Below are 7240 nucleotides of genomic sequence, written 5' to 3' on the forward strand. Positions count from 1 at the left end.
AGGGAAGGTGATGTGCCTGTAAACATGTTGTAGTTTAAACCTTCTGGTGCTGCACGCAGGTGCTGTGGGAGGGATTACCTTGTTTGTGGCAGTCTGGGCTGGGGGTGTGTTTGTGTGAAGATCTGCAAGGTGATATTTGCTCCTCCCAGACTTCTTATGGGACATGCACGCATGCAAGCAAATATGTAAAAGAAAACCCACTTCAGGTGTGTTGCATTGCTCCAAAGGAGTGTAAGAAAGGAAAACACCAGTTACATAATAGAAGTATTCTCAAGAAGGAATTGTTTAATCACAAACACCTTTCAGTCTTAATAAAACTAAATTAGATCTTCTCTAACAGATCAGCATTTTATCCACAGTTGTTTTACACACAAATAAAGAGAAAAAAGTAGATTATCGTTTTAAAATGTAGCATTGCTATTATAAAAGAAAGGCTGGATGTTCTGCTGGTACAGCTTCTCCCTCACAGTTTAGCATTACACTGTGTCAGCATCTTCTCTAGCTTCAATGCTAGTGCCATGTTACCTTTAATCCTTAATTTTCCTGACATGAAGGCCATGGTTGGCTTTAGTTTACCTAAAAAGAAGACACAGAATCATCAGGAAAAGGAAAGGAACTGGAGATTGCGGTATCATATAGTAGTTACTTTGCTACCAAGTTCTACTGTAAAAGCATCAGAAAAGAGGTTCAACAGATTGACTGGATGCTTTCTGAAGCTACACTCTGAAAAGTTCAATAGCTACTGAACAAAGCAGTAGATATTTTTATTATAAAATCATGGACTCACAGAGTGACTTACGTTGGAAGGGAATTTAAAGGCCATGCACTTCCAGCTACAGCTCATCCAATTCCAAGACCACAAAGAGAGGTGAGCCTGTCAGCTCATCCATCAGCAAGATGTTTCCTGCCACCAGCAGCTGCCTCAGTTCTGCCAAACCCGTTTGTTACTCACCAGTGAACATCTTCACAAAGTCGCCACTCGACATGCTCATCACAACATCAGCTGCTGCAGGAGGCTTCCCAAACCCAGCACTCCCACTGCTGGTTTTCAGGTCAAGGTACCAAGTGCCTCCTTCATCACCTGAGTGGAACAGGGAGAACCTGTGGCAGCACCACAAGGACTGATGTGCCCTGCCCTTTGCTACCCCTGCCTGCTTTTCTCTCCCATCTTCGTGCTAGACGTGCTGGAGGTGCTGTGCCAGAAGCTGCCCCGCGCTCTCTGTGCAGACAAGGTCAGCCCCAGCAGATGCCCCACAGTGCCACAGTGTCAGGGGACAAGGCAGTGGCTGCTGGTGGAGCTGGAGGCAGCAGGGGTTTGGAACAGAACTACCATGCTGACCCTGTGCAGCACGGCCAGCAGGGTGACACAGCAGAAATGAAACACCAGGAAAACACACCACAGTCCCCAAAAGAGCAGCACATGCTGCTGATGCAGAAAGCATCTCCCTGTGACAACAGCAGCAGGGTAAATCCCACATGTGCTGAAGTTGGCTCTGAAAGGCAGCATCTTATAGAGCACACCCAAAGATGTCCCTGTTCCTAGACCAGTTATAAAAGACAAGTATTTACATGTGAAAATACAGACTGACTCTTGCTAGAAAAGTGAGCATTTGAGAATTTTACAAGTGATGGTCTTACCTGACAATTCAAACTGAAAGACTGCGTGGATTTCACTATTTCTTTATTGAGTTCTCCCTGAATAACTCTGAATGTTTCTGCAACAGGCCCCGCTGAAGCTGATTCTTTATTAAGCTTGGCTCCACCTGATGCCTGTGAAGCACCTAAAAGAAACAGATGGATTCTCTGTAAAATGCTGGAATGCTCTATCTCACTTATCTTTCTAAGAATATATATGTTTTCAGCAGTTCTTCTGCAAAAGCTTCTAAGGTGTGAATCAATTCACTACTTTAATCAGCAACTTTCTACACTGCAGTGAATGTGCTCATTTAACATTAAGAAAGAGCATTTGCAATTTATAAGGCATGTAATGCTTAGCAGCCCCTAAAAGCCATGCAGAAGGTCAGTGTATCAGGAAATAATTATTCTACTCAGTGAATTGCTACTGTGTTGGAGATCTGGGCAGTTGGCAGTATCAGTTCCTGGCAGAAAAGTCTAAGTGCGCACTCACAAATAGTATTTTCAAGGGAACTGGGCTCTTTTCAAACTTAGCCTCTTTCTTTCCTATATTTGTTTTGGCACTCCTATAAAACATATCCAGTATTCCTATTTGCCCTCCAATAGAAACATCACTATTCTGAAAAAGTGAACCTGATGCTTTTGTAAAAAAACAACTTCTCTATTTCATCTTGTAGACATTCACATCATGTACGACTGTGAGAACTTCATGTAGGAATAGAAGCTTCTCAAGTTCTCACACTGCAAGAAAGATGTAACACTCCTGCAAAATATGCTGATTGCTTGTGATTTTTTTACAGCAATATTTACTCATAATCTTCATACCACTTAACTCTGGTGGTAAAAAGCAAAAAGGTTGTTCAAAACAAGGTGCTGATTATGAACTGTGAAAGTTGCAGGCACTAAAGTCACTTCCATAAATCAAACAGCCCAAATACAATAGATTTTGCCACATAGCTTGAATGTAGTCCAAAAGTAACTTGAAATAGAGGAGGCATTCATTATCATCACAAATAATCGACATGTACATGCAGAGGTTGCCCTTCCACGGCCTTCTTATTATGTGGCTGTCATGTCAGTTTCAGCATCCAAGAAGAAGTCAGGCATTAGGGGGTGACCTAAAGGGGAGTTGAACAATAACAGTAAGCCCAAGTAAGGGTGAACAGCACAAACAGGAATCCATTCTGAAGGCAACAGCACCTCAATTTACCAGTAAATGAACTACAGGTTGAAAGAAGACGAGGTGACATGTTTAGGTTCTGGTACATTTAAAATCAGACCCAGAAGCCTCTTACAAATTCAGTCAGAAACATCTGAAGATGAAGAAACACTATCTCACTATTTGGTAAATAGTAATACATGCGCTTGTGGTGCAGGTCTATTTTCTTTTTGCTAATGGGTTTAAAATATATATATATATATATATATATTTATATAGGCATTGATTATTAGAGCCTCAGTGGACTATTATGTGCTTTCCCAGAATCCACATTCTCAAACGTGAGGCAAAGCATCTTTTGACTGAGTCAAAGGAATATATCCATATTCCCCATATGGCCTTCCTTCCTTCGCAAACTTCTCATTTTAAAGATCTCTTTTACCTGGTGCAATTGCATAGACATCAAAATCCTTAACGCCTTCTTCTCTCAGTAGAACTTCATCAATAATGAAGTTTCCAGTGAAAGTTTTCGGCTTTGTTAAAATGCAATATGCAGCATCTGCAATTATGTCAGTTTTTCTGCACTGCTTCTCTATTCCGGATCCTCCCAGCATATCCATAGCAGCTGTATGTATGGCTGGAAAATTCAGAGGACAGGAAATTACAAGTTTAACACTAATGACATCACATACTCATCTCTTTGGCAAATGCATAAACTTTATTCTCCTCTCACATGAAAGTAATCATGAGAAGACTAAACTGTGAAATACCATCAACCAGCGAAGAATGGTCAACCAGCAAACAATCCTCAAAGTGTAAAGATTCCCTTACTTGAAAAGTATTAAAGGAACCAAAAGAGGAATAAAGGGAAGAACTCCTTGTAATATTCATATTATTCAATGCTTCTATCAATACTTTCCACACAAAGACTTCCTCTGGCTTTATTCAGGACATGAAAAACTAACAGGACAACTATCTTTCTCAAAGTGAATGTGCATCAGCAATTAACATTTTCTGCAGCCATTACCATACTGAAAATCTCAATTTTAGCCCCACAATAACTTGTGAGATAACAAAGTGACTCTAAGTTAAAGATGAGAAACCCAATAGCACAAACTCAAACTTTTCCTGGCTTATGCTCCTCTACTTTCACATTACAGCCAATTATTATTGTTCTAAATATAGCAAAACTATGGGCAAAGACTGATATGAAAAACCATCTACTGTCCTGCAATCTGCACATCCTTCCATCTATTTCATACAAAGTGCTGCTGGTTTTCTATTAATTCATACATACAGCATCTTCCACTTTGACCCTGCAGTACCTCTACTACTCATTCACACTCTTACATCCTTTTGGCAGGCTACCTCTTTCACTTTTAGTTAAATCGAGAGCTCATAACATCTCACTATCAGCATATTTTCTTGTTTCAAGGAGCTGGATGAACCAATAGAACCATACTAGCACAGTGTTAATCTCCAGCATTGAAGCTGATCACATATATATGATGTTCTTTAAATTAAAAACTTTGTAATTGTAATGTAGATTCTACAGAAGTCACCTCTCTCACTCTCTAAAGTAGTTAACTTTTGTTTTGGCAGATAAACCTTTCAAAACAACATTTTTCTTCCTAGACTGAACATTACTAACTTTTATACTTCAGAACATGAACAGTTTTCATCAAGGAAACACCGATACATACAAATTTTGAAAGCTCACTTGCTGCTTCTAATGCTTTCAAGACACTGGTCTCTTTGTTCAGCAGCTACCAAACCTTCAACAGCAGCCCTGGTCCTCACTGACCCATGGACAATAAACTGGAGCTAGTATAAGATGGGCACACCAAGTTATTTTTCTGCTATGCGGCCCTTCAGTGTGCTGTGACTTGCAAGAAGTGTTGGATGGTTGTGTGAAGAAGCAATTGATTTCCCACTCAGCCAAAACTTTTTTTTTTTTTACATCTACAGAGGTACATATCTTGTCAGCTTCATCTATTTCCTGGCAATCTAACTAGCTGGGGATTCTAAATATTGACATAAATGTCCAATACTACTCAGGGATGGTGTGCAAACCAAAGTTTGAGTCATGTTGAAAGGAGCAGTGACAAGACAGGAGAAAAAGCAGAATGTGCTCAGGCTGAAGGCAAGTTTAAGTGAAAACAGGAAGGCAACAGTGAGAACTAGGAAAGAAAGCCAATACCCACACAACATCTTTGATCACAAAAAAATACACAGAAGTGCTCGGTGTTCTGAATCAGTCCTAAATAAGACCACCTGTATAGGACAAAACACAACAATTCAAAATAATCACCTGTTTTAGGCCATAAAGCATTGACAGCAACTTCTCCTTTAAATTCTTCTGCCATTCCCAAGACACACATGGACATGCCATATTTACAAATTGTGTAGGCTACAAAAAGCACACAAAAATCCCATATTTAGTAGGATACATATTTAGTCTACACATAGAATTTTACTTTTGAAGGATGTAAGTCACGGAAAAATCAACTTTCTGGGGTCAAAGCATCATCTTCCTAGAGTACAGAAACTCTCCCAGCTCCTACCACCCCCTTCAGATACAAACTGACCCTTTTACATGAGTATTGAATTGGGGAGGGAAAAAAAAAAGGAAAAAAGCACGTTGTAATTCCTTTTTGTATACTCTGAGAAGGGGATGTTGCAGAGAAGGAACATGGACCTGCAAGAGGAGTTTAACCATGTTCCAAGTGTTGAAGTTTAAAAGATAATCCACAGGTTTAAGATGAGCAACATATGTTTTAGCCCAAAGACGCAATTGGGGCCTCCTTCACTCCTCAAAGATAATTTCTATTTAAAAAGACAGCAATGAGCTTTATCGCTATCAAATCAAATGTGGAAGCATAGAGAAAAAAAGATTTTGCCTTCCTATCTCTCTTGGGAATAGAAAACATGGTGTAGTATTAAGAAATCCTATGAAAAACTCTTAACTCTTACCTGCAGAACCTTCTTGGAAATATAAGCCTTTCACCACCACTGAAGACTTTTTGTACAATAATCCAAGGCTGCCCACAACAGAACTGCTGCATTCTCCAAAAGCAGAAAAGGAGTGACTTCTAAAAACAACAAAACCAACCAATTCTAACGTTTTGATACTCAGTGCAGCTCTCTGTAATTTAATTCTTTTGGCCCTCTGAACACAGAGGACCAGTAGCTCAACACGCTGTAAAGGCAAAGTCCAGGATCACAATCCCAATGCAGGGTGCCAAAGACAAGAGCCAAAAATCAGATTTTCAAAAATGACCATGATTTTCCTTAAGGCTTTCACAGTAAAACTCAGTTTGCAAGTAACTGCATTTAACCCAATAAATCCCCACAAGTCTGTCCAACCAACCAGCAGGCTGACACAGCTGTGCAAACGACTTGTGACTGAGCCCCTGTGTACAGAGGTGTCACACAGAGTGGAAGCACCAGTGAGATAAAAAGGAACTGGGAATATTGCATGAGCGTATCAGCACAGTGTGAGGAGAACCAAAGTTCACCTGCAGCTGAGACTTGCAAGGGAAGCCAGTGGCAACTTGTTTATCTGCTATAATGTGGGTAGGAAGAGCATGAACAAGGAAAAGGCGTTGCTGAGTGGCATGGGTGATTCAGTGAGAGCAGACACTGGTAGTGCCTTGCTTAGGAACATGGTTTACCAGGACATGAGAAACTAGCCATAGATGAGAGGTAATCTTAGAACTTGGAAGGTTGGAAAAGACAATATAGTCCAACCTTCAACCCATCCCCACTATGGCCACTAAACCATGTCCTTCAGTGCCACATCTAAACCCTTCCTGAACATCACCAGGGATGGTGACTTCACCACTTCCCTGGGCAGCATGTTCCAATGCATCATCAATCTCAGTAGGTAAAATCAAGCCTGGTGAACCTGATTGACTTCTGTGATAGAATGAAAGGATTTGAGGCCAAAGTGATAACAGCTGACACCATTCACATTAGCAAGGCTTTCATTACCATCTCTCAAAATACTTTTGTATCCAAGTAAATACATAATAGTCTGGATGGTTGAACAGCCTAAGGGGTAAGAGAAATGTTAACTGGACAGGTTCAGGAAGTTAGAATCATGCAGGTGGGCTCCTTTTGCAGCAGGCACGGCCGCAACCAGGGCAGCCCACAGGCTGCACCGTGGGAGCTTTCTGCACTCGTACAGGATCTCATGACTACTGCTTGCCACACACGGGAACGAATAAGGTCAACGTATGTCCCCGTTCATTAGCAGCGCAGAAATAACGCCGCAGCAGTCACTCAATTCAGATTCCACAGCACACCCACAGCCGCACTTTGCCCTCCGGACGTGCACACAGCTCGGCCCGTGAGCAAACAGCACCGAGCGGGACTCCGGGTCTGACCCAGCCGCTCCGGGGCCACCGTGCCCGGCCGCGGCCTCCACCCCGCGTCCCATCGCCC

The 7240-nt window shown here is 41.5% G+C and overlaps 1 long non-coding RNA gene across 3 annotated transcripts; it reads right to left on the bottom strand.

Moving 5' to 3' along the window:
* Positions 1-350: 350 nt before the first annotated feature.
* LOC146759737 (uncharacterized) lies at positions 351-6161 on the bottom strand. 3 transcript variants are annotated; one of them, XR_014932033.1, is made up of 4 exons: positions 5106-5417; positions 1639-3431; positions 953-1081; positions 351-576 (listed from the first exon to the last, which is right to left on the bottom strand). It is a non-coding gene; the product is annotated as an uncharacterized LOC146759737 (long non-coding RNA). The 3 variants fall into 3 exon arrangements; XR_014932032.1 differs by lacking the exon at positions 351-576 and adding an exon at positions 5768-6161 and having other exon boundaries at positions 641-1081; positions 5106-5204; XR_014932031.1 differs by lacking the exon at positions 351-576 and having other exon boundaries at positions 641-1081; positions 5106-5416.
* Positions 6162-7240: the final 1079 nt, after the last annotated feature.

Source organism: Coturnix japonica, chromosome 9 (genome assembly GCF_054131305.1).
Source record: "Coturnix japonica strain WE chromosome 9, WE-NBRP24, whole genome shotgun sequence".
Classification (NCBI taxonomy): Eukaryota; Metazoa; Chordata; class Aves; order Galliformes; family Phasianidae; genus Coturnix; species Coturnix japonica.